The sequence below is a fragment of the Myotis brandtii genome, unplaced genomic scaffold, assembly GCF_000412655.1.
Source record: "Myotis brandtii unplaced genomic scaffold, ASM41265v1 scaffold344, whole genome shotgun sequence".
Lineage (NCBI taxonomy): Eukaryota > Metazoa > Chordata > Mammalia > Chiroptera > Vespertilionidae > Myotis > Myotis brandtii.
In genome coordinates, this window is record NW_005363247.1 from 6,633,934 (window position 1) to 6,655,465 (window position 21,532).

General features: G+C 37.2%; 1 protein-coding gene across 1 annotated transcript in view; it reads right to left on the bottom strand.

Annotated features, from left to right (window-relative positions):
- The window catches only part of MCTP1 (multiple C2 domains, transmembrane 1), a 448,818-nt gene that overhangs the window by 373,673 nt on the left and 53,613 nt on the right, over window positions 1–21,532 (bottom strand). The window lies entirely within an intron of this gene.

Below are 21,532 nucleotides of genomic sequence, written 5' to 3' on the forward strand. Positions count from 1 at the left end.
TGAAAGATGTTCAGCATCATTAGCCATTAAGGAAATAAAGAAAACCACATGAAATATCACTACAAACTTATAATAATGGATAAAATAAAAAGTAGGGACAACATCAAACACTGATTGGGATGTAGAGAAGTTGAATCACTCATACACACACACACATACACACACACACACACACACACACACACACACACCAAAACACAGAGAGGAACATCACTCAGCCATAAAAGAGAAACCCTGCCTCTTGGGGACAACATGGTTGGAATAAATCAGAGAAAGACAAACGTTGTATGATCTCACTCATTTGTGGCATCTAAAAACATCAAACTCATAGAAATAAAAAGTAGAATGATGATTGCCAGGGCCTGAGTGGTTGGGGGGAAAGGAGAAATGTTGGTCACAGTGTACAAACTTTCAGGTACAAGATGCAATGCATTGCATGGTGACTACAGTTAACAGTACTGTCCTGTTTACTTGAAAGTTGCTGTGAGAGTAGAGCTTTAATGTTCTCACCATAACAACAACAACACAATGGTAATTATGTGAGGTAAAGGACATGTTAATTAAACTTATTGTGGTAACATTTTACAATATATTCATGAATAAAATCACATGTTCATCTTAACTTACATAATGTTATAAGACAATTATATCTCAGTGAAGCTTAAAAAATAAAGCCAAGAAGTCCATGAAAGATAAAGCCTCTTCTGCTATCATACCTCCCTGCACCATGGGGAATGGAAACACTAAAGCTTACTCTTAAGTGAGTTACTGTGGACGGTGGCTTATCCTTTGCACTGGCTATAATTTGCCTTTTCCACATATGCTTAATCAGTGTTATCCTTATGATGTAAATAACCAAACTTGTCGGTTCAGGCACATACCTACCTTATCATGCCCTCCTGTGACTGTGCATTTTTGATTACTGAGCACTTCCAGAGAAACAACAAATAGACTGGGAGATTGAATGACATGGAAAATATTGATTGGTGGTTTTAATATCCATGCTTGGCAGGAGAGACATATAAATTGAGGCAAAGAGATTGAAATACATTCCAGAGAAAAGTAAGCTTAAAAGATGAAGCTATCAGCCTCTTATTAATGGCCTTCAACCGCCTCGATTTTGCTGTGTTTTTAAAGCAACAGCATGTGTTTTAACACAAACACTCCAGCAGCACACTACAACCAGGAAGGACAATCTGGAAAAGATACAAACAGCTCGCCACCAACTGTCTTCTGGAAACACCATAGAATTCTGATGCCCAGATACTTGGAATCTCCCACTAGCATGCAGCTGAGTCCATTCTAGGAAAATGCATCATCATCTTAATGTTTTAAAGGAAAGAAATTAAGGCATGAGGAAAAGATATCTGAGATGCTGACTATAAAGACAGTATTCAATTATTCTGGAGTCTGTTATCTAATTTGGAGGATCAATTCTTCACTATTAAAAGCAATACACCAAGCTCTTTATGTATGTTTTCTTTCTGCTAAATCTCTTCTTTATAAACTCTTATATTCTACTAGAGGCCCGGTGCATGAAATTTGTGCACAGGTAGGGTCCCTAAGGCCTGGCCAGCAATCAGGGCCGATCGAGCCCTTCTGGCTGCTGGCCGGGGCCTTCCTTCTGGCTGCTAGCTGGGGGCTCCCTTCCCCAGTTGCTGGCTGCCAACCAGGGCCTCCCTTCATTCCGTGCCACCTCCTGTTGGTCAACGCACATCATAGCAAGCAATCAGTCTCCAGGTCAAACCCCCATGGGAACAATTTGCATATTAGCCTTTTATATATATAGATATTAACTTTCTTTTGCTACCATGCAAAATTGAGGACAAACATACTGTGAGAGATATTAACTTCCTTTTGCTACCATGCAAAATTGAGGACAAACATACTGTTAACTTCCAACATGGCAATCAGGATAATAATAATTACTTCCCTATCTTCCTGACAAGACTGTTCAGAGGATCAAATGAATGAATGCACATGAAACACAAAGCATATTTCATATATTAAGTATTACATAAATGCTATTTGATGCATACTTGAGAAGAAACTGGACAGAAGAGATAGATTTACTCGTGGATACTTGACAAAGTTTGAGAATTCACTTTTGTTTTGACAACCTTTGAAAACAAAAATAAATAATACTATTCCATGGGACTAAAATTCTTAAATTCCAAAGGAGCTGAAAATTACCTTATATATTTGGTTTTAAGGAGTAAGATAATGGTGTGGAAACCGAGTCAGTCAAACACAAAGAAAAGTCTTGTTGAGTTAAATAACTCACAGCAAATTCACCAACCTCAAAACTTTATTGCTAGTTATTAGATTCAGAAGATGAAAGTACATAATAGAAATACATACAAATTGTTAAGTAAATAATGTCCTCTATTCTTTCCATTTTACTTTTTATAATGAAAACACAGAATCTACTCATCATGATTTATTAAAATATGTCAAGGAACACTATTCAAATATCTGCACAAAGGCTTCACATAAATCTATCTGTGTTTAGACTCAAACTCAATTTAAGCAGAATAAACATTTTTTAAAAGAAACTTCTAAATGCCCCTAGGTTTCAAACAGAAGATTTAATTCTGCTAATGAAAATACACTATATTCCAATTTATAGTCACACTACTTTCTATCATGTGAATCTGATAAGGAGGCTATTAATCTAAGAAGCCATCCACCAAAGTCTTCATCATTTCACCCAAAGAAGAAATTTATTTTATTTCTTACCACTACGCCCTCTTATTCATCTCATAGCTCTCAGTTATGAGTCCCTATGAGTTGCTTTCCTTTGTGATCATATATCATGATCATTTTAATTTTTCAAACACTTCTAGGAAGGTAAAAATAAGTGTATTCATTTCCTGGAAAATATTTTTCCACTATTCTTTCTGAAGTGGTAAATAGTGTATCAGTAACATGCATTTTAACTGAAAGGTATGTTTCCTGAGTGGACTCTCACCCCAATATTTGGTTTGAGTAATCCATTGATCTTCCATTCCTATTGCATAAAATATTTTTCCTGGGCTAAGTTTTTAAAGCAACTTGTGTTTTAGGAATCAAAATCCAAGTAGGCATAGTGAAGATACAGACCTTCATTCCCTATATAAATCCCAAACTTTAAAATACATTTATTTTTTGTTCAACCTTACTTCCCAATTATTGAGTCAGCTAGTTACTATGCAACAAGTCAGAATCCTAACTATACAGCCAATATTTTAAATATTATATACTCTCAAAATTTTCACTTTTTTTCTCTATGCAAAAATTTTTCCTATCCTCCATAGCCTGCTGCTACCAAAAGTGTATACAGTACATAGATAAAGGATGCCCAGGAATGAGAAAAGCTTTCACATTAATCTAATTTGTATTTACTAAAAATACAAATTTAGTAAAACAGACATACTATGTTTTGGATTGGCATGTCTTTTCCAATGTAGAGGAATCATGTATGTATAACCACATTCATAATATAATACATTAAGATTTGATGTTTTTTCCTTTGTGATATTGAGAATATATACTTCAGCCTATTTCCATTTATACCCTGGCTTCCAGGAAGCTGAGAGTCAGACCAACTTCTCGTTACAAAACTATATTAGCTTCTTCTTAAACTAATTTGTGATTTTTTTCTTTCCCAACTACTAGACTACAGTCTAGTAAAAATTCATTAGTTTTATTGTGAACATGTTATATATCATGATCATTTTAAAATCTCTTTTAAGGAACTGGTAAGAAATAATGAAAGTGCATACATACAAAAAACATGCTCAAGAGGGTAAGTTTTAATATTAATAAAAATTAACAGAAGTCGAGCAATACTTTTACATGTCTTTAAAAAGCATTTAAAACCACCTTCCATATAATAGATTTTCTTTTAGCTTACTGGGAGGCCTGGGAGGCCTTTAACTAAAGAATATTAGAAGATTTTAAAGCACAATGGTTGTGTCAATACTGAAGCCAAGATTTATAAAGGCCTATTCCGGTTCCAGTGGCATTCCCTTCCTATTTTTCCATGTCAGCAGGAACAGCCTGAGGGAATAGACTGCTATTTGCTGGCCAGGTCTTCTGCCAGTGACTGTAGGTTAGGTGAGAAACTGCAAGCTAGGAAATGTAAAGCGTAGAAGGTCTCACCTTCTGTGTAAATGGATTTATCTTAAGGATGAAAGGAGGGTCACTGCTTTTCCTCAAAACCGTACCCTAGTAAATGTCAGTGGACAACAAAATTGTGCTTTACTAAACTCAATATATTTTAAAAATCATGTTAAACATAGTAAAAGTTTAATAAATATTTAAAGGTATTTACAAGCAAATAAGTAATCACAGTCATTGATCAGCAAATTACAGGCAAACATCTCATGCACATTTTTATCATTTTCAAGGCTTTTTTGACTGCATGAATTTAACTATAGCTGCTTAACTTTCACCAGAAAATAGCCCATACGGCTATTTGGTATTAATATATTTTATACTGGCATAGAATTTTTCTGTTTACAAGTGATTTTCATTCATAGATGACCCCACTCAATCTTCATCAGTCTGTGAGAACAAAGTTACATAATAAGCATTAGATGAATTTAACAAATAGACCAAATGTGAAACAGAGTTAAATCAGGCTGATTATGACTATAAAATTTAGGCATTTTGAGCTTTGCAAACCCGAGACAATATACTTTATTGTCGAGTACACTGAAAAGCTTTAATTAATATTTGTATGAAGGACTATTCTCCAGGATAAAGTATAAACTATTAACATGGACAAACATACAAGGAGCAGACCAGTAAAGAACAAATGTACATAATCGCAAGAAAATAATTTAGTCTTTTATCAGTCGAAGCACAGATGCATAGGAGGGATAGAAAGTAGATAGAATTTATCACTTACTTATTTGGTTCAATATAATGAGACAGATTTTAACTTAAGTAATCCCTACAAGAACCCTATGAGGCAGGTGCTATTATCATGCCCATTTTATGCCTAGGGAAACTCTGGAACAGGGATTAAGAAATGTCACTTGACATCACACACCTAATACATGGCCATTGTGAGATTTCCACCCAGGTCCCCACAACGTCTCCCTAACCCCACTCTACTGCCTGGAGAAGCAATCTACTAGTGTGAACAGGAACTTGAAACTGTGAGAAGGAAAGGGCAGGAAAGGCTTATCTTATGATCAGGTGGTACCCAGAGGCATGATTTGAGTGAAAAACAAGAAATACACCTCTAAAATATTCACCTCACCGACTCTTCTCCATTAGGAGTTTCCTTCTCAGGGTCTGCTTTCAAACATCCCCTACATGACGCAGGTATTCGGGGACATATACAGTCACTATCCAATACCGTAGTTTTCAACGAATATCAGGGAGATAGCAATGATCCTTATTTTATGATACCCACATGGAAAAATAAATAAAACCCCATATTCAGGGTTGTGCCCAGACCTGAACCCCGCAAGAGGAAAGGCAACCAAAATAGCTTGCTCCACATTTGGGCTGGAGATCATGACAGGGCATAGATAGCATGGAGGGAATCTTCAAAACACATAGAGAAGTCCCACCGAAACAAAGACCTGGCAAGAGGGGTGGCCATTGATCAAACGAGGCCAGAGGGATGGAAGGGAAAAGGCAAGCCATTAAGGCTTTAAAACGGAGAGCAGAGGCCTTGGCAATAAGAAACTGCTGGGACACTTTCAGAGGAGGTTCAACATAAAAAGGCAGGTTGGCTAAAAGGCAGGTTGGCTAATTTGGCACTAGCAGAAGTGTGAGGTGGATTCTAGCCAGGCCTACAAGACCTTGCTTCTTGAGAACGAGAGACAGCAGGTGACCAAAATGCAGGAGCTGGCACTGAGGATGTCCTTATCACAGCACACAATACAAGACAGTTCAGGGATACAGAATGACTGATGAAGAACAAGAGGTTCTTGCTTTTGCTGTTCCCGGGAAAGGTTTGGGACACAGCAACTTCACAGAATCTTATTTCGCCTCAGAGGCAACGTGACCAGAGGTGACAATTTTGATGCAACATCTACTTACCTAATACTACCATCCACAGAAGCTCAGAGGGGATGTGAAAATAAAAAGTCTCTCTTCGAAAAATGTGAGATAATATTTCATATCTATTTCTAAGAGAATAAATAGAGGAGAGACATTATTGTGACAGAAATAAAAGAGAAAATAAAGAGCAGAAGATGCTCAGCAAAGGCTAATTTGGCAGGTTGGCTAAAAGGCAGGTTGGCTAATTTGGCAGGTCGGCCAATTTGGCAGGTTGGCTAATTTGGCAGGTTGGCTAATTTGGCAGGTCAGCTAAAAGGCAGGTTGGCTAATTTGGCAGGTCGGCTAATTTGGCAGATCGGCTAATTTGGCAGATCGGCTAATTTGGCACTAGCAGAAGTGTGAGGTGGATTCTAGCCAGGCCTACAAGACCTTGCTTCTTGAGAACGAGAGACAGCAGGTGACCAAAATGCAGGAGCTGGCACTGAGGATGTCCTTATCACAGCACACAATACAAGACAGTTCAGGGATACAGAATGACAGCAGGTGACCAAAATGCAGGAGCTGGCACTGAGGATGTCCTTATCACAGCACACCCTACAAGACAGTTCAGGGATACAGAATGACTGATGAAGAACAAGAGGTTCTTGCTTCTGCTGTTCCCGGGAAAGGTTTGGGACACAGCGGCTTCACAGAATCTTATTTCGCCCCAGAGGCAACGTGACCGGAGGTGACAATTTTGATGCAACATCTACTTGCCTAATACTACCATCCACAGAAGCTCAGAGGGGATGTGAAAATAAAAAGTCTCTCTTCGAAAAATGTGAGATAATATTTCATATCTATTTCTAAGAGAATAAATAGAGGAGAGACATTATTGTGACAGAAATAAAAGAGAAAATAAAGAGCAGAAGATGCTCAGCAAAGGGGGCAAGGAGCATAGGAAAAGCAGCTCCCTGCAGAACAATGACAGAAAGGGGCTCTGTGGGTGGCCTGTATTTTTCCAGAAGGAAAGAGAGAATTATAAAAGAAATATACACAATAGAAAAGGTACAGGTTTGGATCCAAACGCCTAGTCAATAGAGCCCTGGGATTCTCTGAAATAAACAACACAAAGAGGAGTAGAAATAAAATAACTCAACTGAAAGGTAAATAATTCCTAGACCCAAATTTCTTTTCTTAAAAAATTTATTGAATTCATTGGTTAATAAAAGTATATACATTTCAGGTGTACAATTCTGTAATACATCATCTGTATATTGTATTGTGTGTTCACCCCTCAAGTCAAGTCTTCTTCCATCACCATTTATTCTCCCTTTACCTTCTTCTACTACCCTCCCCCAATTCCCCTCGGGTAATCACCATAATAGTGTCCTTAACTATGAGGGTTTTTTCCTTTGCTTAATCCCTTCACCTTATTCATCCGGACCCCCAACCCCCATCCCCTCTGGCAGCTGCCAGTCTATTCTCTGTATCTATGAATTTGTTTTTATTTTGTTCATTAGATTCCACATATAAGCGAAATCGTATGTTACTTGTCTTTCTCTGGCTTATTTCACTTAGCATAATGTTCTCCAGGTCCATCCATGCTGCTGCAAAAGGTAAGATTTCCTTCTTTTTTACAGCTGAGTAGTATTCCATTGTGAAAGACAGCAGTATGGCTCTTAGTGGGAAGAATAAATATTTTATATGTATAGAAGTTAGAGTGATGTGTGAGTTGATTCTCAAAGGAGGATTAAAGATCTGGGAAGACATTTCAGGTGTACAATTCTGTAATACATCATCTGTATATTGTATTGTGTGTTCACCCCTCAAGTCAAGTCTTCTTCCATCACCATTTATCCTCCCTTTACCTTCATCTACTACCCACCCCCACCCCCATTCCCCTCTGGTAATCACCATACTAGTGTCCGTAACTATGAGGGTTTTTCCTTTGCTTAATCCCTTTACCTTTTTCATCTGGACCCCCAACCCCCATCCCCTCTGGCAACTGCCAGTCTGTTCTCTGTATCTATGAGTTTGTTTTTATTTTGTTCATTAGATTCCACATATAAGTGAAATCATGTTACTTGTCTTTCTCTGGCTTATTTCACTTAGCATAATGTTCTCCAGGTCCATCCATGCTGCTGCAAAAGGTAAGATTTCCTTCTTTTTTACAGCTGAGTAGTATTCCATTGTGAAAGACAGCAGTATGGCTCTTAGTGGGAAGAATAAATATTTTATATGTATAGAAGTTAGAGTGATGTGTGAGTTGATTCTCAAAGGAGGATTAAAGATCTGGGAAGATGACAGTGCTAGTCATAAGTTTGAATTCTGAAAATGTTCCGTTGTTTCCATAATTTGTGACCTCTCATTTTTTTGAAATCTCTACATTAAGCCTGAATAGGAGACCACTACACTAGGTGTGCTGGGTCAGTCCTAGATATTTTCATCTCTATTAAGATTAAGTCTGTACCCTCTGCCAAATTTTAAGTGTTAGATTAATCATAAATCTTAGAAACCTCACTATATTTTGCATTGAGCTCCCTAAGTCTGTGCTGAATAAATGCAGAGAGGTACAACTTATCAGATGAAAACAAAAGTAACTCACATCTATTCCTTATATTGGAAAATAAAATGACTGGGAAATTTGTGTTACATTTTTATAATAAATGACCCCTCTTTTAGTCATAAGAATTTTTCCTACATACTTATTTCTTCTTAAACTATATTTCAAAAACAAAAACAATAATAACAGCCATCATTTCTCTGTTTATACTCTGCTAAGCATGGAGATATTAAAATTAATCCTCCCCAAACAATATTTTAATGTAGATAGTACAAATTTACATAAAAAGAAGCAGAGGCATAGGTGTCTTAGGAAACTTCACCAAGAATACCCAAAGCTGGAAAGTGGCAGAACAGAAGTTTCAACACAGATCTTTCTGAAGCCCACAATCTTAACCACTAGGATCCTAAGCTCAGTGCTGCCTACTGGGAACACAAAAATGAACAAGTCACAGTTCACTGTTTTAGGAGTCCACATGGGTAGTGAGGAAAGAAAGGAAAAAGAATGGATATAACCCATAAGGGTATGAAAGAATTCTACAGAATACAAAAGACTTGTGTAGTACTCAGCACTAATAGCCTGAGTATGAAAAGTGAGGGCAGGTATGTCTGCACTGGGCTGTAGAATGAGAAGGAGGCTATGGAGAGCTGGGGTGGAAAGTATCCAGCCAGGAAAGTATCCAGCTGGTTGAATTCATTCTAAACATCACTGGAATGAATCATTGGATGGAATCATCAATGAAGAAGATTCTAGTTTTAATGGTCACTTTTTCAAAACAACCCAAGGTCCCCATTATTCTTAAGCTATGTTCAGTTTTATTATCTGCTTTTTATTCCATACATTTAAAAATTAAGAGTATCAAACCAGAAGAACTTAAATAAAAACCCTCAGATTGATGCTATTATTAATTCCTGGCTTTTGGTGTTGGAACTATAGCTAAATGGGTATCTGATCATTGTCTACTTCAAAGCAATTTTCCCAAGTTTGCTAGTAAGAAAATTATGTAATTCAAATCCAAAGTTTCCCTTCAAATATATTGATTTTCTTTCTCCCCCCTTTTCTACAGGGCCACAAGTTTATTACTGAGGAAATTAAACTGAGCAGGGAAAAGTTGTTTTTCACAAAGCCTACTTTTAAGATTTAATACTTCATAATGTGGATAAGATTAGATCTACCAAGTTAATTTAGCAATTTAGAAGTATCAAACAAAATATAAAAGGTATATAACCTATAATAGAGCAACCTGACTACTCACTGGTTACCCTACAGAAATCCTCACATGGGGGGCACAATGGAGCAAGCACGAGGAAGTCAATACCATGTTGTAAGAGCAAAAGCTAGAAACAACATAAGTGATCATCCATTAGGCACCAGTTCAATAAAGATCTCGTGTAACAGTTTAAGACAATAAGGTCAATCTATATGGACTAAAATAGTAAGATCTCCAAAACATGTTAATGAAAAAAATGTACTTATTATGTAGAAACAGCACCCACTCATACCCAGTCACATATGTATTTACATAAGGATCCCTTTTTTATCCATATGTGTATATATGCATACATACATACATACATACATACATGCATACACATACACATTTAATGCATAGAGATTGGGGTATTCAAAGGAGATTTTATCTGTCCCCATTTATTGCTATAATAATAATGAATATCTATATTACTTGTATAATTAAAATAAAATGGTACATTTTTTAAAATTTAATGTAAATCATAAATTAATTTACTTCATTCTATTTTTAATCAACATGTTAAAGTTAACTAGCCTGGAATTTTCACAGTTTTGCCCCCTTTTAAAAGAAAGATCAAACTTTTGCATTTGCAAACTTGTATGTCCGAGGCTCGTTTCCTTGATAGAAAATTTAATTTGATGGGTCTCAGCATGGCCGGGAATCAGTGGGAGCAGGACACACCCGCCTTTTTTACTGAGCACCACAAAATGGATGTCTAATAATTAGAACAAAAAAATAAACCAACCAACAGATAAATGACAATATCAGTAAATATTATCATCCTATTTCTCAGCATTGGTCAGGATTAAATGTCTGGCAATTGACAGAGAGGAATTAGAGAATATTCAAGAAAAAGCTAAAATCTCTTTTATTCTGGGCCACATTACTGTATTGATTTTGTTAACAGTGCTAACGATTAAACCCCAGAAGCATGTTAAAGATTATATCTGAGACTTTCTTTCTTCTCTAGCCATGAAAATTACCTTGTTAATGTTGTTTGTTAGGTTTTGAAGCCATGAGAAGATGGAGGCAGAGCTTGGAGTGATGGATCTACAAAACAAGAAACACCAAGGCTTGCCAGAAGCCACCAGAAAAAGAATACATCCCTGCTTACAATATACTTGAAGTGGCCCAGTCAGCGTGGCTCAGTGGTTGACCTATGAACCAGGAGGTCATGGTTCAATTCCGGGTCAGGACACATGCCTGTGTTGTGGGCTTGATCCCCAGTAGGGGGCGTGCAAGAGGCAGCTGATCAATGATTCTTTCTCATCATTGATGTTTCTATCTCTCTCTCCCACTTCCTTCCTCTCTGAAATATATATATTAGAAGCTTTGGATTTGAATTACATAATTTAACTGGAGAAAATTTCTTTGAAATATGCAATGAGCTATAGGAGAGATCCATGAAACAGATTCTCCTCAAATCCTCCAGAAGGACCCCTCTGCTGACACCTGATTTCATACTTCTGGTTTGCAAAAGGATAAAATGTTGTTTTATACTGTTTGAGGTCATTTGCTATGGCAGTCTTAAGAACTAAATACAGTTTCCATGATTTTATCTTTTGGATTCTTACTTTATTTTTAACTATAAGTATCTTGTGATTTAGCCAATTCAAAATTTTGATTGCAATTGATTACTACTAGTTTATATTTATCTTCCCAGATTTTCTTAATTTTGATAGTCGTTTTATCATAGTTGTCTTATTTTATGAATGCAAAAAAATATTAGAATCTCTCTGAAGAGATTAATTTAAATTTTTTAATTTCTGTTTTGCTCCCTAAATTATTTTTGGGGGGTTAGAGTCATTTTTATTGGTTCTTTCATTTGCTCTTGTTTTCTCAAAGTATATAGTAATATACTTTGAGAAAGCATATTATGTTTATGTTTGCGAATTACACACTATACCAGTTAGTATAAACAACAAGATTAAATTTCTATGGTTATATATTTGACTACTTTCCCACCTTGCCTCCCCTTTGTGTGTGTGCATGTGTGTGCATGTCTGCAAGTGTGTGTGTGTTGGGACAAAAGATAGCTGACACACGTACTTAGGCTGCCATCTTGAACTAGAAGTTCCTATAAACTACTGCATATTATATTCTTTATTTTAATTTCCCTAATAAGTTATAAATTCCTGCAATATAGGGATTTCTGTTTTTATCTACATCTCATACAGAAATAATCATAAATGTATATTTTTAAAATTAATTGAATAAGTGAATTGATAAGTTAAGTGAATGAGTGAAGGAAAGCTATTAAAACAAAGTTAAGCCCTAACCGGTTTGGCTCAGTGGATAGAGCATCAGCCTGCGGACTCAAGGGTCCCAGGTTCGATTCCGGTCAAGGGCATGTACCTTGGTTGCGGGCACATCCCCAGTAGGAAATGTGCAGGAGGCAGCTGATCAATGTTTCTCTCTCATTAATGTTTCTAACACTCTATCCCCTCTCCCTTCCTCTCTGTAAAAAAATCAATAAAATATATTTTTAAAAAAACAAAGTTAAAAGCTGATCTGCCCAAGTGATGGAAAACTCAGTACTTTCACTATTTGAGAAAACTGGCAGAAATGAATTATGACTTAATATGCATGTAAGTAAAACCATTAATCCTCAGCTCTCAATTAGTATATAATCTTAATTAAAAATTCATTTCACTGAATGAGATAGCTCACAATCTCTTTTCTATCACAGGATATTCAATATTTCTTATTTTAGATCTGGATTATTCTAGACACATTTTTATTAGATTTTTGCAAATGCATAGATTATTAACTGTGCAAACAGATGTGTATCAATTTGTACTTTATAAGTATATTCCTATTTATGTAAACTCACTGTCTTAGTTTTACACTTGTAAAATCAATACCAGGACAGGTTAAATAGAATTACCTGTGGGGGCTCTGTGATTTTAGTATCTTGAGTTCATAATTTGACATTTTCCAAATTGAAAAAGCCTTTTAAAGTGATGCAAAGTCAATTTCTTCCATTGCATTTTTACTTATATCCCTACAAGTCAATAGTGAAAAAGAGTGATCAGCTTTGTTGTGTGGATATATTTAAGCTGGTCTTAGAGAATAAGAGGGGATATACAAAGTAGAAGAGAGAAGAAAGGGCATTCCAGGCAGAGGAAGTATAGTAACCCTCAACCAACCAAGATTAAAAGGGAACATCCTCACCATTGTAAAGAGCATCCAGAAAAAACCCATAGCTGGCATCATCCTTGATGATGAAAGACTGTATACACCCACCTAAGATCAGGAACAAGCAAGGATGTCTTCTGTTTCACTTCTAACACTGCACTGGTGATTCCTACCAGAACAATTAGCGAGAGACTAAAAAGCATCCAGATTGGAAAGGAAGAAGTAAAATTATCTCATTTGCAGATGACAAAATCTTAAATATAGAAAATCCTAGGGAACCCATTACAAAATGATTAGATTTAATAAATAAGTTAAGCAAGATTTTAGGATACAAGATTGATATATAGACCTGGCTGGTGGCTCAGTTAGTAGGAGTGTCGTCCTGTACACCAAAACATTGTGGATTCAAATCTGGTCAGGGCACATACAGGAGGCAACCGATCTCTCTCTCTCTCCCTGCCTCTACCTATCTGTATCTATCTATCTATCTATCTATCTCTATATCTCTCTAAAAATCAATAAGAACATATCCTCAGGGGAGGATTTTAAAAGATTATATAAAAATCAATTATATTTCAGTTGCAATCAATTATATTTCAGTTGCAATGAGCAACTGAAAATAAAATTAAGAAAACAATTCCATTTATAATAGCATAAAAAATTAAAATACTTAGGAATAAATTTAACAAAATTTATACTCTGAAACTATACAACATTTTTGAAAAAAAAATAATACCTAAGCAAATGGAAAGACATCCTATTTTTATAAATCAGAAGACTTAATGTTGTAAAAATGGCTATATTCCCCAAATTGATCTATAGATTCAACACCAACTTTGAGGAGTAAAAGAAGACCAGTTATGATGTTGTTTCTATTCAAAGTCCCTCCTCATGACCCTCAGATACAATCAGGAGTAAGACCTAGAAGCTTGACTCCCTCTGCTCAGGTCTCCTCACTGACTTGCAGCTTTAATTTGTGTGCTGAGGGCTGTTTTCTAGACCTGCTACAGACCCCATAACTGTGCATTCAAATTCTTCCAGTTTTGTTACTTTGATGCTGTTAAAAAAACCCACTAAGGATTTTTTAAAAGAATGAAATAAAGTGAGGGGGTGGAGCAGTGCTAAGCTAACTTCCCCCTTTGCCAAAAGAGCACAAGAAAACATCTTAGCAGTGTATGAAAAGGAGAGAGCACAAACTATTAGACAGGAACATCCTCCTGTAAATACATGACTTTCAAGTATAAATAACTTCAATTTATAATAGTTTGAAACACAGAAAGACGAGTTGCAAGTTTTAATTGCAATTAGTTTGAGGCCATTTGGAGACCCAAAACCCTCTGCTATAACAAGTGATGTTATAAAGTATTACCACATAAAAGTAAAAAAACAAACAAACAAACAAAAAAAACAACAACCTCTCCGGTGTGTTAATTATATTACCAAGAAATATAAATTTATGAATTTCCAAGGCATCAGTGGCATAAGTTTCATAAATTTTCTTTGAATCAATGGCCATTTGAATTATCTCTACTAATAACTCACCACCAGAGAAAAACTAACACTTCAGTGAAGTCATTCATATTAGATTATCTATTATAAATTTCACAATAGATTGTTCTTTTAATTACATGGAGTTTATTGGTTTGAAGTTACCTTTATTTTTAGTGTTTTTTGTCAGAAAAATAATATTTTTATTCACCCATTTGTCCACTTTTTAAATGACAATCTATAAAATTATAAATCACAATGTTATATAATAATTTTCTCTATGCTTAATTTTTAAAAAATATATTTTATTGATTTCAGAGAGGAAGGAAAAGGGAGAGAGAGATAGAAACATCAACGATGAGAGAGAATCATTGATGGGCTGTCTCCTGCACACCCCCTATTGGGGATCGAAACCTACAACCCAGGCATGTGACCTGACCAGAAATGGAACCATGACTTCCTGGTTCATAGGTTGACACTCAACCACTAAGCAACATCAGCCAGGCTCTGCTTAATTTTTAAGTCTTCTTCTGGGAAACAAACCTCATTTTTCTATTAAAAATAAATATAAACATACCTAACCTTATCATTCATAAATTTCTCTCAATGCAAAGTAGGTAACTAGAAAATCTGTTCTCTAATACAAAAACAGATTTTCTTGTATGCTTAATTAATTCTATCAACAACGCGTATTAATTATTTTCCGCATTATTTCAGAACACTTAATGAAGCTAAAAAAAAATAAAAACCACAAAACAGAGTGCAAATAATGAACTAACATTGGTAATATTTTCTTTCATAGTTTGTTTCTAATGAAGATAATTATCACACAATAATTTATGTCTAGAAAAATTACAATAAATTCAATTTCAATCAGAAACCTTAAACAATCCAATAAAGGTCTTCAAAGTCCTAAAAGCACAACAAATTGGGTACTGTGGTATACCAGATATCTCTCAGAGAAGTGATTCGTAATAATACAGAGGTGAAAGTTGATCTGTCCCAAGAGAACTGTCTCCTTTTCTTGAAGCAAACAGACTGAACTGCTAACTTCTATAATCAAATAATTCATTTGCACTACATGCGAAGGAACACCACAAAGGAGCATCGCAGGCCTCTGAGATACAGAAAACAGATTGCATTCATGTAGAAAATGCTGGAACTACTGGAACTGTAACCTGAGACCCACTGTAATTGATAATTCTTGTAAAGGCCCCAAATTTGATGCCTGCTAGTGTTGACTAATGAAATAATTTTCAAGTAATTAGATTCTCAGAACTTAATTCTCTCTGCTTCTGTTTTGAAAAACTACTTGGCAAAGAAAAAATAAATTCAGTACAAACTACCAAAAATATATGTGCCCAGCCACAGGAACAGACAACTTCTCTACATGTTATTTCTAAGTCCTCCTAATGAATATACCTTTTCTAATTCCATAATCACCTGGGTTAATTTTCACTAAGGAGGCGGGACCTCACACTAATTAGACCACCACAGACCATTTTGCTATGCAGAGTCGTCTAAGTTTCCCCAGGACTGTTGTTGGATTGGTCAGAAGTTAGACATGGAGGTGCCTTTAAAGCAAAGCCTGGGTTGTAGCAGGTGTTCAATACACAATGACTCTTGATCTCATTTTAGTGAATCAAGCAGAAAACAGTGGAAGGAGGGGAGAATGAAAGGGTTTTGTGAGAAAGGAGGATTCCTCCTTGTCCCTTGAATTCCCATGTCCTCAATACATCGCATGCCCTCACGCATTTGCCACTTTCCACATCTCCCTGTGCTGTTTGCCCGATCCAAAGGTAGTCCTGGTTCCTTTAATCAACCAGCCGCATTTGTTCTCCCCCAAAATAAAACTCCACTAATGTGTTAAAGCAGTGGTTCTCAACCTTCTGGCCCTTTAAATACAGTTCCTCATGTTGTGACCCAACCATAAAATTATTTTCGTTGCTACTTCATAACTGTAATGTTGCTACTGTGATGAATCGTAATGTAAATATCTGATATGCAGGATGGTCTTAGGCGACCCCTGTGAAAGGGTCGTTCGACCGCCAAAGGGGTCTCGACCCACAGGTTGAGAACTGCTGTGTTAAAGGATAAAACTTTGAAGGTTTGCATCCACTTACCCAATTCCTGATAACTTCACCTTTCCAAAGGCTTCTGACACAGACACAGGTATGAGTTAGCAAAGACAAAATTCAAACCCACTGATGGAGAATCTCCTAAATTAGCCAGAATTCAAATCCTTGAGCCAGCAGCCACCTACCTCCCAACTTCTAGTTAGGTGAGAAAAATAAAACAAAATAGTATTTAGACCACCGTGTGGGGTTGTTTGTTGTTGTTGTTGTTGTTGTTGTTTGGGGGGGGGGGCGGGATCATTTACAGAAAGAATACAACTCCTCATTGAATCATGGCTCCTCTTATTTATATCCTGCGGGAACAGAGCATGCTTAAGTCAACAGAATCTACCTGGATTTTCTCTTAAGTCAGTAGAACCATTTTGAATGTTCTATTTATTTTCAGAGTTATTTCATTAGAGACCTGAGAAAGGACAACTTAAAAGCTAGTTAGCTTCTCCACCATCTTAATATCGGACTTGCTCTTAAATAGGGTTTCTACCTTGGAATTTAGTCATAGCTCAGGAGTTGTCCTATTTGCCCTTCCGGGAATTTCAGATAGTATAAAGAAAAATGGAAAGCAAGGCTTCAAGTCCAATGCAATGCTACAGAGTCTTTGGCTAGTAATCAGGATTAAAACTGTTTCAGATTTCACTTATTTCTCTCATTCTTCAACCAATCCCCCCATAAGTGATGGTTTTTCAAGGACAAGTAAAGGATCCTTTAAAATGTTAAAGGCAAATAACAGAGATAATCCACTGTTACTTTGCAGCCAAGGCCTCTACTAAAGTTTGACCCAGGAACACTTTCAGGGGATATTCGCCTCAGTTCTGTTTAATTAAGAACTACCATCTTCAACACCCCAAATTTAAATGCTCACCTGCTCACAATCTTTATTTTCATTTTTTTTCAAGTTATCTTTATTGTTGAAAGTAATACAGATGTACCCTTTTTCCCCATTGACCCCCACTCCAGGCCTTCACCACACTATTACAATACAGTGGGGCCTTGACTTAGGAGTGTCCCGACTAACGAGTTTTTTGAGATACAAGCCGTCTCTCGGCCGATTTTTTGCTTTGAGTTGCGAGCTAAAATTCAGGTTACAAGCCAGCTTCAGATACCCCACTGCTAGTTGGCGCAGCAAACGTCACAGTGAATGCCACAACATCAGCCCAGCATCACGTGTCTCACTCGTTCACTGTTGATTTGACATACGAGTAATTTGAGTTACAAGCTCCGTCACGGAACGAATTAAACTCGTAAGTCAAGGCCCCACTGTATTTATCTTTAAATAAAGGAGGTTATACACTGAGAATTCCTCAACACTTTGGCTAATATTAGCCTGGGCACAGTTTTATTACCTAAAGAATTAAAAAACACAAACAAAAACCTTTATATTACCTGAAGGAATAGGAATAACAGTTCTGAAACAATTCAATATTTTCTTAATATTTATGAACACAAATTAATATATTTCTCAATTTGTTAGATCGAGAGTTTACCTTGATTAAATGGAAAGAAATCACCAAAAAATTAACCCTTTGATCTGTGTTCGGCATTTGTTGTAAACATTTTTTCATGGTATTCTATGATAAATAGAGATCCCTTTTCCAATGAAGAAAAATGTACACTAAATGCTATCTACAACATAGTCATGACTGTAAATGCCTTGTGAGGCACAATTGGAGACACTGCTCTGTTCACAGGAATTCTTGCTATGATGTGTCCATAGGAAGCCTGGGCTTTGGTCCAAGGACCTAGAGCTGGGAAAGTCATTCCCTGCCTTTCCAGAGAATTACTAAGAGAATACTCCATCCTGTAAGCTGTCCTTTTTTCATAGCTACTCTTACTCTCTTGTCTTGGCACCTCTCCAGCTCAGAGTAAAGCTCCTGAGGCTCACAGGTGCCTGCTGGGATGACCCCACAGAAACATCTACATCAGTTTCTCCTAAGGCACTCAGAGGACACTCCACCAGCTGTCAAGGCCCGCTCCACCATCACAGCACTCTCAGAAGCAGCCATTCACAAGAGACCGGGTCACACACGCTGGGGAGTGAGATGGCAAGATTATAAATTCTTGTTATAGACACACTGTCATACCCAAGTGAGAGATTGCAGAGCTGCATTAAGCTGATGGATAATCTGGCAGCAAACAAACGTGCTTATTGTCGTTTCAATCTAAGCGGTGCAACTGTTTCCCCTGTCTTACACGCCAAGTTTTTCAAAGACTTCATCTCCAAATTACTATCATTAGTAACGTACAAGAGTACAGCCAGTATCATTTCTCCTGAATCTATCCCTGGAAGAAAAAGATGAAATAAAAAGAGAGGAAGTCAACTCTTTTTCAGCTCACATTTTTAGTGACTACCCCAGGTTGCATAGGTTGTATACAGCCCTAGTGGAACCCACAATCGAAAGCATGCACAATAAAGCTTTTAAAAAGCAACAAGACAGATTCATTTCCAAATAATAGCTCAGACATACGATCACTGGTGCAATTACAAACTTTAAAACATACTGACACTCATGCAATCTATCACATTCATATTTCCTAGTATTGTTTTCAAATTCCCAGCATTCACCATAAATAGCTTTTCTTTCCTGGAATTTACCACTGACATTGCCTTTTAAATTTGTTCGTGGGTTTGCTTTCATCAGAGTTCTCAAGATTTTTCTTCCCTTAGAGGCTGTCAAAAATGATCATAACTAAATTTAGAAAGATAATGAGAAAGGTATACCCTCTTCTCAAAGCACTTTATGTAATTACTCTGAGATTGAGTCAGGACAACTGGAATTTGGGGATTTTTACACTGTAACTACAGACAACTTTATATTTGTTCCAATACAAGATGGGGGATGTGGGTATTAGCACAGCTGGTCCTGGCCACAACCGCTTTCCTTTGGCAAATGGAACATGAGGTTATTAAACTCTCATGACATCAGATAATTTACACTGTGATTAATTATTTCTATGAGGATAATGGAGACTTAACTGGGGAGTTCACTGGTATTGACTCTGAGGAAATTTTAAGGCTTGGTAATAACACTGGAGACAAGATATTACATGCAAACCTAGAAAAGCACTTACTAATATACTAAATAACATTAGTAAAATAAATATCTTTTGTATTGACCACTTTCAGTGAAACAGTTTCATCAGGCAATGTTTATATTAATTAATGTGACCTGATTGTACACTTGAGGCCCCAGAGCACATGTTGGGATTAAAACCTAACTTGTTACCAAATAGTAGCACAAACAGAAAGAATAACCAGGACCCTGCACCTCCTAACATTAGATGTGCCTCCTGGCTTTCTCATTCCTCTGATCTCGCAGGACTGGCAACAAGTACATAAGAAACTTAAAATATTTAAGTAGCCTTTTTGTAGATTCACTGGATTGTCTACTTAGATGACTAGAGGCCCAGTGCACAGATTTGTGCACATTGAAAGGAAATTAATTAGAAGGTGTCCAGTGGGGCGGGACCAAGTGAGAGGGGCCAGACACGCCCTGGAGCCAACCTCTCGCAGTCCCTCCCTGGCCAGCGGCACCTGGGGCAGCTCTGGGGCTCGAAGGGCATCTGCAGAGTGAACGGGGTCCCTCCAGCAAGTAGGGTCCCTCAGCCTGGCCTGTGGAAATCAGGCAGAAACTGGCTTCCCAATATCCCCCAAGGGGTCCCAGAGTGCGAGAGGGCACTCTGCAAAGTTGCTGTTGCTCGGCGGCTCCTGCATTGAGGGTCTGCCCCCTGGTGATCAGTGCACATCATAACTACCGGCCGGTTGGCCAGTAGGCCGGTCACTTAGCCTTTTATATATACAGATTATGTCAAAATCAAGGTACATTCCAAGACTGTCCTAGACAAGGGGACTAGTTTGCTGTCAGAAGAGAACAAGGACCCCAAGTATTTTCTAGGCCTCACAATAAGTTACACTGGACTGGGATAACAATGAGAGAAAAGCTGAGGCTAAAAAAAAAAAACTAGAGAAAGTGGTACTGGAGGCATGATAGAACAGATTGAAAGGAAAGATTTGTGCTTGATGGCTAGTCCATGGGGGCCAGGGATTTGCGTGTTTTATTCAACACTGCATACCCAATTTGGGGGCACGTGGTAAGCTCAATGAATGAATGAATGACTTGATTAGGCTATTGGATCTATGGTCTTTGTTTCTTTAATCCACCCAAAGAGTGGTCCAGGATATCACTGTATGTGGTAAGGGTACATTAAAAACTCTAAATTAATGATTGACAGAGTTTTCCCTTTTCAATGTTCTCATACCAAGAAAAAAAAAATCTCAGTTTGGTGCTAGATGTCTTTAACATATCTCCACTCTTATTTTAACAGGAGAAAGGTGTTATCAAGTGGCCCAGTAATACCATCTAGCTAGAACTGTATACTTTGGATTTCATTCTACTTTTATAGCTACCACCTAGTTTAGGAAAAGATACTGATTTTTCAATTTATGATAGTAATATAAAATTTCCTTCTCCCACAAAATTGAATTGACTTAAATGAAAAACATTAGATGAGTAATAAAGATCATGTGCATCTATGGCAAAAATCTAATGATGATGCTCAAATTAATTAAATTTGGGAGGCTGTTTTAATTGCCTTGGAGCTTACATGGGGTCTTATGTCTCATTGCTGTTCTAACAACAGATACCTAATGTCAGCTTTCGACGATCCTCAAAGAGCCCTCTCTCAGTGTACTGAACAAACCATACATCTAGAAGCCACTATCTCCCCATTAGACAAAGCAACCTGAGTCAAAAGTCCATCAAACAAATCCACTTCAATTCTTCAGCGTCTTGGTGAGCAAATACAAAAACTCCACTTTCCAAAATCTGCAGTAAATTTTATAATCATACTAGAGGCCTGGTGCATGGATTCATGCACCAGTGGGGTCCCTCAGCCTGACCTGTGCCCTCTCACAATCTAGGACCCCTCAGGGGATGTTGGAGAGCCGATTTCGGCCCAATCCCTGCAGGCCAGGCC